We start from the raw sequence: 14,492 nt of genomic DNA on the forward strand, positions 1-14,492 counted from the left end.
TAATGAAGCAAAATAAGTTAACTCACATAAAAATAAGTTACCTACCAAGAGAGGTATATTACTGGCATTTACAATTTTAGGCATGAGACCCTACTATGTAGTAATTTTAGTTAATTCTTAGACTACAGATCATCAAGAATGAGAGATGATTATCATGATATTAAAAATATGGCTATATAACACTTTGGCAGGAATATGGACCAAATATCTCCAAATACAGCCAATTTATGATTTTTGTAATATATCCAACCATTGAAGTGTGTAGAGAAGTATTTTGTTTTTACAAGATTACGCCATGCTCTTGCATAGGTTTACATGTGCACTTAACATTATGCATGAGAGCTGCCCACTGAAGTTAATACAAGCGTATGCAGGAACAAAGCTTTATATTGCAATCAATATTAGGGAGGGCAACTGAATTATGCTGTAACTCCTAGGATTGACTCCACCCTTATTGGGTTGTGAAACATTGACAGGACAGAATAAGAAACTCACACAGCCTCTTGTCTTGCTTGTTAAACCTTCCAGGTAAATAGAGGACATCAGTCTTCAGAATTGTCAGTTTGGTAAATTCAACAAGCACCTTTGCTTATGTGTTTTGTTTTATTTTCCTTTAAAATAAAAACAACAAAAAAGATTGATTTCTCTGAAGGAAATTTATTTCTGGCCATTTGTTGATTTGCCTCTGTCATAAATATAAAGGGAAGGGTAATCACCTTTAAAATCCCTCCTGGCCAGAGGAAAAATCCTTTCACCTGTAAAGGGTTAAGAAGCTAAAGGTAACCTCGCTGGCACCTGACCAAAATGACCAATGAGGAGACAAGATACTTTCAAAAGCTGTGAGGTAGGGTTTGTTGGCTGCAGGGACTTAAGTAGAGTACCTAGATTGGAGCAGGGCTGGGGAAGGGCCTGAGGAGCTGGGAGAGCTCCAGCCAGGAATCCCCAGGCTGCGGCCTAGTATTAGGCCCAACAGGTACTGGGGTTGCAGGGGACAGCCCAAGGTTAGCCAGAGGCAGCAGGTACAAACCCTACCTTGCAGCTTTTGAAAGTATCTTGTCTCCTCATTGGTCATTTTGGTCAGGTGCCAGTGAGGTTACCTTTAGCTTCTTAACCCTTTACAGGTGAAAGGATTTTTCCTCTGGCCAGGAGGGATTTTAAAGGTGATTACCCTTCCCTTTATATTTATGACAGCCTCCTAAGCTATTCCTTCCTGCTGTGCTATGATTTGGAAAACCCCCTATTTAATTACCTCTTCTGTTAATTCACTAGATTTCTTTTTATGCATTGATTACAATCGCTTTTGTTTGCTCTTTGCTCATTAAAATGTTGCTACATCTGTGTTTGTCTAGGTCTGACTAGATTTGTGTTAATGCCTCCTAAATGTTGTTTTATTTATATAAGAATATTTATTGTCTTTGCTTTTATTAGAATATGGAGTGTCAGATTGCTTTGCAACATAGCTCTTTTTGTAAGAGGGTGGAATTTTCCTCACTGCCTAAGACTGCAGATGTATTTGGCCAAATGCTGGCATACTCCACTGACTTTAATGTAGTTATACTAATTTATATCAGCTAGGGATCTGGCCCACTGTATTTGGCACAGAAACTTTCTGATGTTATTCTTGTCAAGCTTTATTTTGTACATGTAACAAAATCATTCCAATGACAGAGCAACTGTCTCCTTTATTTAGATAGTGGTTTAACTGAAATTGAAATTTATTTGTTAATATTATTTTGCTCTTTACATGTTTGCTCTTTAAGTGAGTTTCTATTAACCTCTAGCACATTAATAAAAAGAAAAGTAGTTGGGAGTTTACTCATGCATTGGCCTGGGGCCAGCACTCAGCACAGCAGTGATTTTCATTTTTAAAGCACAAATTCTGAGTCAATGCCTGAACACCAACCAAAGCATTATCAATGTGCAGCCATATTCTGACGATCATCAACCCACTTGCCAGAAGGAAAATAATCTGAGCAGAGCATCATGCAAATGAAACACTGCTAAGCCAGGACAATATGCACTATAACCCCTGACCCTATCCTGGAATATACCTCCACAGTTCTTGCCCCAAAAAACCTATGGAGTGGCCTCTCTATGGTTTTGGAACCAGGGTTGAGGAAGACAACTTCCAGTCCCATGTAGTCCACAGGTCTTCTGGCAACATTTGTCTCATTGATTGTGAAATGATTCAGGAAGCTTTATAATGCAGTATGGTATCTTACTGGATAATAGTGCTGTATAAATGCAAGATCATTATCAATATATGGCAGCATGCACAGTAGATGGAGTAGCATCACCTATCGATCTGAGGCTACATCTACAATTGGAGCTAGAGGTGTGATTCACTGCTTGCACAGATATACGTGTGCTACCTCTCATCAAGCGAAAGTGGTAAACTTAGCAGCAGAGAGAAACAGCATGGATCTAGCTGACCTAAATACAAATCTGTCTGGACCCTATGCTGGGGTATATGCAAGCTGGGAATCAACCCCAGCTCCAGGTGTAAACATAGCCTTAGATTTCTACAATTCTTAGCTGCAATCAGATAATTTCAAGAAGAGTTGCTGTCACTGATGAACTTGAATATCACAAAAAAAATTGAAGTGTTAATTTCCTTGTTTTTGTTCTAAAACAAGTTGCAAATAAACACACACACATATAAATTCCATACTTGTTACAATGTATGCTCTTAGGAAAAAATGGGCTATGGGCAAATACCTATTAATGATAATTTTAAAGGGCATTGTTGACTCAATACAGCATTAAGGTCTATTGTCTAAAAACATTAGAATAATACTTTTAAAAAACTGATTGTTGTATCATTTCCTGAAGAATCTGTTATAGTTGATTCTGCAAATATGAAGTTGGAAAGTTCTTTAGAAGTTTATTATTATTAAGTGGATGGTGCATATTAACCCAGTTTAGAAACATTATAATACATGATTTAAATAACTATTGAAATAATTTTATATAATGGAATGTGCAGTAATAATCCTCATGAAAAGTCAGCACGTCTCTGTAGATGACTATGGTTGACAATTCTACATTTTTCTTTCAAATTATCAAATGTGACTAAGTGATAGTTTAGAATTATCTTTTAAAACAATTAAAGCTGTTCATAACACAAACACACGCAATGACAAACAAACCGTTTTTTTAACTGTTTAACTCATATTTACTACTTACTTTATAGCAGCCCCCAGAAGCCCCAATCAGGTTCAGGGCTCCACTATGTTAGGTGCTGTACAAACAAATATAAAGGGACCATCTCTGGCCTCAAAGACCTTATAATCTAAGGCCCCGGTCCTGCAGATCTTGTATAGCACATTTTTATTTATCTATACGTCAGCATTTATAAATTGTCTTTTCTATAGCATCTAAGTGCAAAGTTTCAGCTCCAATTGATTTTTTTTCTTAGAGCTAGTATACACATTTCTGGATATTCAGGATTTATAATGGAAACACTGAAATATCCTTTAAAATAAGCAACAGTGGCCATTCTGAATGGAGTGTGTAGGATTGTGTGAGAGTCTTGATCTTGGGTAGATAAATTAGTCAGCGTCATGGATGTTATTAACAACCCTCCACAACCAAAGAATAGTCCCTGTTGTGTGCACATTAAATAATGTACCATCACACATAAGATCAATCATTTATCCTATATCCTTTTAGGATCGAGATTTTACCAGTGCCTTCTACAGTGATACTACCCCGAACCTTAACTGGGGTCCTAATTAAGCTGTTAATAATCAAAGTCAAGAACAGAAATTGCAGACTCTCAGATAAATAAATGATTAAGCACTTCAAGACTCAAGCCACATTGAGCCAACCCAATGCCTATTTATTTTGTAAGGACAAAATATTTATAATAATTACAAACTGAGCGCAGCAATATGCATAAATTTCTGAGTTCATACAAGTTTCATTTGATCCATTTCTCATCTTGCTAGAACCTTTGCTAGCTAGTTTATATCAGCGGTATTAAAAAATACAGTTACATTCATTATTGTTTTTTCAGTTTATATTGTAGATAGAGATAGCCCGACAAAAAACAAGTAGTCCTATTTGTAGGGCCCTGCCCAATTCACGGTCCATTTTGGTTAATTTCACAGTCATAGGATTTTTAATATAATAAATATAATGATTTCAGCTATTTAAATATGAAATTTCACGGTGTTGTAATTGTAGGGATCCTGACTGAAAAAAGGAGTTGTGGGGTAGTCTCAAGGTTATTATAGAGGGAGCTGCAGAGGCTACTACCTTACTTCTGCGCTGCATGTGGTGGCTCTGCCTTCAGAGCTGGGCAGGTGGAGAGCAGCGGCTGCTGGCCAGGAGCCCAGCTCTGAAGGCAGAGCCACCGCCAGTACCAGCACAGAAGTAAGGATGGCATAATATGGTATTGCCACCCTTACTTCTGCGCTGCTGCCTCCAGAGCTGGGCCCTCAGTCAGCAGCCACAACTCTCCAGCTGCCCAGCTCTGAAGGCACCAGCACAGGAGTAAGGGTGGCATGGTATGGTAAGTGTCGTAAGATCAGTTCTCAGAAGAATTTAAATAACCAGTTTTATATTGATGCAATCCCTTTAAATCTTAAGGGAAATAATCCCTTTACATCTCAGCAGACCAAATCTACAGTTGTGGTTAAAATATGAAACATAGCTGATTATTTCATACTGTTAGTCCCCTGCGGATGCCGTCTCCTACGTCTCTTACTCCCTCCTCTTTCCAACATTTGTTGAACTGCCTGAAAATAGCTATCTGGAGAAAGCCCCAGGATACAGATGATATTGAAGAAGTTTGGGACAACTTGAAGTGAAGTATCAGAGAGGTCACCCAGAGAACCATACTGTACAAGGTTGGTCCTAGTTAAAAAAAAAAAAAAAAGTGAGATTTATTGCCGATTAAAAATGTGTTAGAACTGTCCAGTTTATTAACAATATATACATGAAGCAATGATTGGCAGAGGGGGATGAATCATGAAGATGGTGCCTATTTCAACCTATTCTACCTGGACAATAAAAATGATCATTTAGTCTGTTGTTTTGATCCATTCAGGCTATTTTAGTTTGTGGACATTTAACATGACTGTCTCTCCATTCAGATGGAACCCAAAAATAGACAGAGGTTTTTCAGACTGAAGATTCTACACAAAGACAAATCCCACTCTAGAACTGTTGTCATGTTCCATGGACTACAGTCAGAGTTTTTAGGGTCCAGGACAAGATATCAAATCAGCGCTTCCCCAGGTCCACTTCCCTGCACTGCAGCAACCTTTGTGACTGTCTCTGATATCATCCCATCCAGCCCTGCTTCTTCCCCAACAAACCTCATCTCATCCTGGCTGCTTTTATTTAATAGCCCGTCTCACTAATGAAGATTTTTCCGGACTCAGTTCACTAATAAAGCTATACCAATATGTACCAGCTGAGGATCTGACCCTATGTTTTGTTTTTGAAATATGAATAGTAAATATGTATTTTCCAATTTCACATGTGGGTTTTCACTGCCTCCACATTGTGACTTCTTTGGGAAGGGACTGTTTCCTCTGGGGGGGGGGGGAGGGTGTGTGTGTGTGTGTGTGTGTGTGTGTGTGTGAGTGAGAGAGAGTGAGTGTGTGTAGAGCCTAGACACATTGTGGGCACTATCAGAATACAACACATTAATAATAACAACTGTACTTTTTACAAATGCTATGTGGTAAACCCAGGACAAACAGCTACAAAAGGGGGGTAGTAATTAGTCCCAGGGGATTAAAAGGCCCCTCCCGATCTGCTGAGGAGAGAGAACTACGGGGCAATAAGGTTCAGCTGGAAAAGAGGTTGTGAGGGAACCAATTAGGTTCAACTGTCTCCAACTACTTGGGACCTTTTTAAACCCTCCCCTGGGTGGTAGGAGGGGGAGAGTGAGGGAGTGAGAGGAGCAAAGAAGCTGCCAGTAGGCTGTTTGCAGCAAGACACCAAACCTTCCCAGTAGGGAGGCTGCACTCGCTCCCCAGAAGGGAAGGAAAACAAGCACAACAGACTGACTGAGGAGAGGAGTAGCAGGACCCCGTGCCACCTATAAGGATTCGCCTTGCCCCAAGCCTGAGTCTCCAAGGCTAGAAAGGACTGAGCCTACTGAGGCAAACAAGGTATTTTGCCACACATGGTGTCAGAAGTGGGATGTGGTGAGTGAGTAAGGCTCTGTGGCAAGCCATCTCAGTGCAGTGTAAATCACAAAAAAAAAAAATGGAGGATGTAGTGAAGGCGTTGGTACAGGCCACTGCGGCCCAACAAGAGGCTACCAGGGTGCAGATGGCTGCCCAGCAAGAGTCAGGATGCATCCGACAGGAGACGAACCAATTACTGATGAACCAGGTGGCCCAAGATCGAGCCACCCTGAATGAAGTAGTGAACCAGTTAAAAGCTCTGACCACGCTGATGCACGGGCCCCAGGGGATCCGGCTGCTGTGGGCAAGCAACTATTTACAGAAGATGACTACGGACGACGACATAGAGGCATATCTCCTCGCCTTCGGGAGGACAGCACTGCAAGGGGCCTGGCCCCAAGACCAGTGGGCAGTTATCCTGACTCCATTTCTGTGTGGGGAGCCCCAGAAGGCCTATTTCGACATGACCACAGAGACAGCTATGGATTACCCCCAGCTGAAGGCGGAAATCCTGACAAGGTCAGGTGTGACGTCAGCCATATGGGCCCAGCGCTACCATGAGTGGAAATACCGGGACAGCAAACTGCCGAGGTCCCAGCTATTTGATTTAATCCACCTCGCCCGGAAGTGGCTCCGCCCCGAGACCCATGGGCCGGAGAAGACAGTGGAAATCCTCGTGTTGGACAGGTACATGAGGGGGTTGCCCCCAGACATACGGGGGTGGGTCCACCAAAAGATCCCTCCTCCTGTGATGAACTAGTTGCCCTCGTAGAGAGACACCTAGCAGCCCAAGAACTTTCGCGGACCACCGGGGAAGGAAGGCGCCAGAATTGGAGACAAGTCTCTGTGCCGAGGCCCTGGTTTGCCCTAGCACCGGGCTGGACTATGGAGGGGAGGAAGGAGGCTGAAGAGCAGCCAGAGAGACTTGAGGACTGGGGGAGAAAGGCTCGGGGGATAAAGCCCAGTAGCCCGAAAAATCGGGGGCTGCCCCAAGCAGGGTACCGATGTTATGCATGTGGCGAATTGGGGCATATCGCTGCCCAATGCCCAAATCTAGAAGAGCCCATGCAATGCAAACTGTGACATATAGGGGGACCATGTGATCTAATAAGTCTAGTTGGGGTTGCAATGGTCCCTCATAGATACATTAGACCCGTTAAGATGAATGGTATAGAGACCACCGCGTTAGTAGACTCGGGAAGTGCAATCACGCTGGTCTCAGGAAAGCTGGTCGGCCAGGACCAACTATCCCAGGCCAAACGCTCAGGAATATCCTGTGTACATGGGGATGTCAGTTACTATGCGATCATCCCCGTAAAAATAGAAGTCTCAGAAACTCCACTAAGGTGACGGTGGGAGTAGTTCCAAAACTCCCCTACCCAGTCCTTATTGGACGAGACTTCCCGGGATTTGATAGCCTACTCCCTGGGGAGAAGGTGGAAGAAAATAATGAACCCGGGACCCAGGGGGTGGCCCAGATAGATAACCCTACCCCCCACCCCAGCCTTCCACGAATTTGGCCAGGATTTGTTCTCCCCACCGGGAAAGCCCCGGAAGACTCAGAGGGAACGGAGGGCGGATAAAAGGAGGGGAATGAGGATCTTGACCCAGTACCAGAAATCTACGCTTGTAGGGGAAAGAGGTGGCTCAACGGACAGCGGGGTGGGGCAGGAGATCAACGACCCAATAGCCGGACCTAGTTCCCTGGGGGTTTTCCCCAAGGGGGAGGCAGAGGTAGATCCCCCTGAGTTTGGACAAATGGGGACCTCACTCGGGAATTTTGGTCAGGATCAGGCCAATGATCCAATATACCACAATATTCATAAAGTAGTAGTCAAGGTAAATGGGTTCCCCGTGGAGGGGAGAGTCAAGGGCCCAGGGCCATATTATGTGATTAAGGGTGATCTGCTATACAGAGTAGTCCGGGTCCAAGAGCAAGTCATAGAATTCCTCTTGGTCCCACAGAAGCATCAGAGGGGTGTGATGGATCTGGCCCACAGCCATCTGTTTGGGGGCCATCTAGGGATAGATAAGACCCTTGATCGGACTCTGCAGAGGTTTTTTTGGCCCGCCATTTATGTGGTGGTCCGGCGATATTGTAACCTCCTGTCCGGAATGTCAGTTATATGGGCCCCGACCACATCTAAGGGCCCCTTTGGTACCGCTACCAATTATTGAAATTCCATTTGAGCGAATAGCTATGGATCTAGTAGGGCCACTGGAGAGGTCAGCCCAGGGTCATCAGTACATTCTGGTAGTACTAGATTATGCCACCCGATATCCCTATGGAACACTATGTCCAAGACCATAGCCAAAGAATTAGTCTGGATTTTTTCCAGAGTAGGGATACCTAAAGAGATCCTGACAGACCAAGGGACCCTCTTTGTGTCTAAGTTAATGAAGGACCTATGTAAAATGCTGCATTTATGGACCCTTAGGATGTCAGTCTATCATCCCCAGACCGATGGTCTTGTCGAACTCTTCAATAGAACATTGAAGAACATGCTACGGAAAGTGGTTAGTCATGACGGGAAAGACTGGGACGCCTTGCTGCCTTACTTGCTGTTTGCTGTACGGGAGGTTCCCCAAGCTTCCACTGGATTCTCCCCATTCGAGCTATTATATGGTCGCCACCCCAGGGGCATATTGGACCTGGCCAAAGAGGGCTGGGAAGAACAGCCGAACCCAGAGAGAAATATCGTTGAACATGTATTGCAAATGAAAGTCAAGATAGCCGAAGTTGCCCCCCTTGTGCGCGAACACCTGGAGAAGGCCCAAGGGGCCCAACGGACATACTACAATTGCCACGCAACAACCCGGAAGCTCCAGGTGGGAGACCGGGTAATGGTGCTCATACCCACAGCAGAGAGCAAGCTCCTGGCCAGGTGGCAGGGGCCATATGAGATAATAGAAGCCATAGGAGAAGTCGACTATAAGGTCCGACAGCCGGGTCATCGGAAGCTGGGGCAGATCTACCATAGAAACCTGCTGAAACCATGGCAGGATAGAGAAGCACATGTGGTTGTGCTAGGGGCACCATCCCCTAAAAGCTACCAGCCCGACCAAGTGGGAATATCCCCGGAGTTGACTCCAGAGCAACGATCTGAAGTGATCAGCCTGATTAAACGCAACCAGGATGTGTTCTCAGAAAAGCCAGGCAGGACTACTGAGGTTCACCATCACATCCTCACAGGGCCTGGAGTGAAGGTGAACGTCAAGCCATACCGGATTCCGGAGGCCAAAAGAGAGGGGATCAGGACAGAGGTCACGAAAATGCTGGCCTTAGGAGTCATTGAAGAATCTCATGGCCAATGGTCAAGTCCAGTGGTTTTAATGCCTAAGCCGGATGGCAGCGTGAGGTTCTGAAACGACTTCCGAAAGCTGAATGAGGTGTCCCAGTTTGATGCGTACCCTATACCCCGGATAGATGAGCTAATTGACAGATTGAAAAAAGCATGGTTTATGTCTACCCTTGACCTGACCAAGGGCTATTGGCAGATCCCCCTGGCCAAGGCTGACAAAGAGAAGACAGCCTTTGCAACTCCAAAGGGACTATATCAGTACACCGTCCTCCCCTTTGGGTTGCATGGGGCGCCCGCTACTTTCCAAAGGCTCATGGACAAACTGTTGTGACCACATGGCAAGTACGCGGCAGCCTATCTCGACGACGTTATCATATATAGCCCCGACTGGGAGACACACTTGGAGAAGGTAGAGGCAGTGCTGGATACCCTGAGGAAGGCGGGGCTGACGGCAAACCCCTCCAAATGTTCGCTCGGACTAGCTGAAGCCAAATAACTCGGGTATATAGTGGGGAGGGGCATGGTGAGGCCCCAACTCAACAAGTTAGAAGCAAAACAGAAGTGGCCCCGACCACTCCAAAAAAAACAGGTCAGGGAATTCCTGGGACTAGTGGGGTACTATAGATGGTTCATTCCCCACTTTGCCACCAGGGCATGCCCATTAATGGACCTAACGAAAGCTCGGGGCCCAGACATAGTAAGCTATGGACGACGGTGGCTGAAGACGCTTTTTCAGATCTATGGACGGCCCTCTGCACTGACCCCATACTTGTGGCCCCAGACTGGGGGAAGGAGTTTATCCTCCAAACAGACACCTCTGATGTAGGGTTGGGGGTGGTACTTTCACAAATGGTCGGGGAAGACGAACACCCCATCCTCTTCCTCAGTAGGAAGCTCCTGCCTAGGGAACGGAAATACACTGTTGTCGAAAAAGAATGCCTGGCGGTAAAATTGGCGGTAGAAAGCCTCTGCTACTATCTACTGGGACGGAGATTTACCCTTGTCATGCACCATGCCCCTCTGCAGTCCATTCACCAAAGTAAAGACAAAAATGCCAGAGTGATGAGATGGTTCCTGTCGCTTCAACCCCTCCACTTCAGAGTACAACATAGGTCTGGAATCCAACATGGCAATGCGGATGGCCTGCTGAGAGTGCACTGTTTGCTGACCCAAGTAGCCCAACCCCATAGTGTTGGGGGGGGGGGAATATGTGGTAAACCCAGGACAAACAGCTACAAAAGGAGGGTAGTAATTAGTCCCAGGGGATTAAAAGGCCCCTCCCTATCCACTGAGGAGAGAGAACCATGGGGCAATAAGGTTCAGCTGGAAAAGGGGTTGCAAGGGAACCAATTAGGTTCAGCTGACTCCAACTACTTGGGACCTTTTTAAACCCTCCCCTGGGTAGTAGGAGGGAGAGAGTGAGGGGAGCAGGGAAGCTGCCAGTAGGCTGTTTGCAGCAAGACACCAAACCTTCCCAGTAGGGAGGCTGCACTCGCTCCCCAGAAGGGAAGGAAAACAAGCACAAGGGACTGACTGAGGAGAGGAGTAGCAGGATCCTGTGCCACCTATAAGGAGTCGCCTTGCCCCAAACCTGAGTCTCCAAGGCTAAAAAGGACTGAGCCTACAGAGGCGAACAAAGTATTTTGCCACAGCTAACACTGCCTCTTGCGTGGCTTCTGGGTTCTGGTCGTTTCTCTGTTTTGGTTTGCAGCCTCACTCATTTTAAACCGTCATTGTATTGTGCTCTTTCTTCATTTTCTTTTTTTACATTAAATAATTCTAGAAGTGGAGATGGGATTATTATTTTTCTTATGGGAAGTTGTTAATTAAAAACCTGCATGGATCTGGACCATTTTTCAAAGGCTGCAACAAACAGCAATTGCATCAGCTAATGAGGCTGCCAAGCCATTGTTGTCCATGAGAAGCCCTGGTGTTTAGAAGAAGAAATGTTATTAGACTTTAGCATTTTTGTTTCTGGCCTAGCAAGAACAAGTCTGTGCTATCCACAGGGTGTGCTTTCCTCTATATGTGCCTGCTCCTGCTTTTAGATAGCAGTGAGTGCTTATAGCTACATAAATTGCACTGCATGATTATAAAAAATAAAACAATATAAGAAAATAATCTAAGATTGTAAATGCATTGAGAAGAATGAAAGGTCATAATAAATAAAGGGTGGCCTATCAATTATGTTGTAAGGGTTTTGCACAAATGTAGTCATGGCTGCAGTAAAAAGACCTTTATCTACCAACCACATAGAACAGCTCTCAGATGTAGATTGATTTTTAGATTGCATGACATACTGAAACCAACATGTCAATAAACCAGAGAGAAACCATAAGCATGATTAAATACATTTCAACACAATGTGTTCCATTACACAATCCGTTTTGTATATTTTTCACTGAGGGGCACATTTTGGGTCACACAGAAACATTTCACATCACTGACAGCATTAAGGAAAAAAGCTTCTTAAAACAGAGAAAAATTGATCACTTAGGATGGCTTTTCTCATAATTTTTCTCTATTTTTTACTTGAGATCAGAAGGTCTATCTATTGTGACAGTTCACTGATGGAGAGGCAAGAAATCATAAAAGGGAGAATTTTCATTATTTACAGAATTTTGCTTCTTTCTTGACTTTCAAGACATCATCATTTACAAAGGGCATTTTGGACTGCCACCTGCTGAACTATGTTGTGACAAAACACCAAACACTGACTCTCCCTAGAAAATTACCTTTAAGGGCATACTAATATGTATTAAAATCAAACAGAAAGGCAGGAAACAGAATTGCACAGCTTGTCCAGTTACAGATGGCACCTCATTGCTTTCAGTGAAAAAGTTTGCTCTCCCTCAAGATTTTATCTTGGATCTAAGGTACAGAAAAATGAGCTGGAGTCAGAGATCAATGAAAAGGCTGCCAAGGAAGCAAGTGCTTTTAAGTAAGACTGGGGCGGGGCAGGGTTGGGCAGCCAGTGGAAGAAGCCAAATAATTAGATTTCAAGAAAAAAATAAATTTGGCTTTAGAGCTCCTTCATCATTTCCAGTGAATTATCTACATTTGAACTGTGGCCCTTGACTGATACTTTCACTTAAGATTTTGACAGGGGAACCTGGAAAACTGGCTATGAACTGAAAGCATTGATTTGCAGCAGTTCTGCACTAATGGGTTCCGAGAGACTAATAAAATAAGTTACAGTCTAATAAGATGACTGATCTTTCATTCAGTGATAACACTGAACCTTAGCTGTGAAGTCAAGTTATACACATTATTCTAAATGCTGGCATAAAAAAAATAGCAGAAGCCACATGTTTCCCAGCTGCTCTATAAACTACACTGCAGAACAGTGAGATCAGATAACAAGCTCAGAACCCTCACTCCTAAGGTGATGAAATCTGGATATAGCAAAGTGGTGATTTACTTGATTTGCATGAATGCCTCTTGCTGACTAATCCAACAAGCAATATTGCAGTGCCTATGAAGAAAATCCTTGCACAATAAGGCAGGGCGGTGATAGGACAGGACTGTACTAGCCAGGAGATCTGGATTCTATTTCCAGCTCTGTCACTGTCTTTCTCTGTGATTGTGGGGAAATCACGTAGCTTCTCTGTGAGGGCTCAGGGAGGGACAATGATGCTCCCCATAAATGAAACGTATGGTCCTTCAGCTTTGGCTAGGCCCACATGCATCAGAACTTGCTTTCAAATTCCTGAGAAGAGAATGTTTTTTACGAGGAAGGGAGGAACAGAAGAGCCACCATTTAGTTGTGTCATTTTATTTCAGATTTGATTAAGATATTGTATTAGGGCACATATACGCTGCGAAAACACCCGGCGGCAGGGAGTCTCAGAGGATCAACTGACTTGGGCTCCTGGGGCTTGAGCTACAGAGCTCAAAGTAGCAGTGTAGATGTTTCTGCTCAGGCTGGAGCCTGGGCTCTGAGACCCACTCCCCTCGCCAGGTTTCACAGCCCAGTCTCCAACCTGAGCGGGAAAGTCTATAATGCTACTTTTAGCCCTGTAGCGAGCCCATGCCAGCTGATGCAGGCTTGGAAGGTACATCTACACAGCAAAGAAAAACCCGCAGCTGGCCTATGCCAGCCGACTCAGGCTTGCGGCACTTGGGCTGCAGGGCTATTTAATTGCTGTCTAGACTTCCAGACTAGGGCTGGAGCCCGAGCTCTGGGACCCTCCCACCTTGCAACTAGTTTGCAAAATGGCACAGAGAGAAAGTTGATGCTGCAATGAACAACAATCAAGTCCATAAGTTTTTCCAGGGGCAATTTCCACAGGTTGGAGAAAGGAGCATGCCTTGTCCAGCAGCTGTTTCTGAACTCTGCTCATTCCCTGTCTTCTAGACCTGTGGAGTCCAGTGTTGTCAACTCTTGTGATTTTATTGTCAGTCTCATGACATTTGGGGGTTTTCTTAAAGCCCCAGCTCCTGAAGTTGTGTTATTATCTCAGCTGTCACTTAACGAAGTAAGTTCCTAGCCTTCATAGATGCAGAGAAAGCTTGAAAACTTGAACCCTAAAGGCTCAAAAACAAGAAGGCAAATAAAAAGAACCCAACATTGATTATTTAAAAAACAAAGTCTAATGATTTTTAAGTCAATCATATGATTTTGGGGGGACAGATGCATGAGTTTTGAATGGTTGGCAAATGTGGAGTCCTCACCATTGTTTGGCTTGTGTGGTTGTGCATGGGGTCTCCATACCCCCCGCTATGACAGGAGTATGACTTTCCCATCCCTCTTCCATCTTTGCTAGAACATTTGGCTTTTAGTAATGATTACTATTTTTCTAAATTATTTGTAACCACATGGAAATGTGTTTGATAGGTATCAAAGTTAATTACTTATGCAAAGCAAAACTATGACTGATGTTTACAGTGAATTACTTACAATGAATGAATATTTTTATATATTACATAATGCATTGTAATTACTTAATCCATTTAATAAAACTTATAAATATGGGAAACATCCATAAAGATCACAAAATACATTAATGCTAAAAATTACAGCAATTATTGAGTAATCAATAGC

The 14,492-nt window shown here is 44.0% G+C and overlaps 1 protein-coding gene across 3 annotated transcripts in view; it reads right to left on the bottom strand.

Annotated features, from left to right (window-relative positions):
- Nucleotides 1-14,492, bottom strand: part of GPM6A (glycoprotein M6A) — a 350,470-nt gene that overhangs the window by 50,297 nt on the left and 285,681 nt on the right. The gene's annotated exons all lie outside the window — the stretch shown is intronic.

The sequence above is a fragment of the Natator depressus genome, chromosome 4, assembly GCF_965152275.1.
Source record: "Natator depressus isolate rNatDep1 chromosome 4, rNatDep2.hap1, whole genome shotgun sequence".
NCBI classification, from domain to species: domain Eukaryota; kingdom Metazoa; phylum Chordata; order Testudines; family Cheloniidae; genus Natator; species Natator depressus.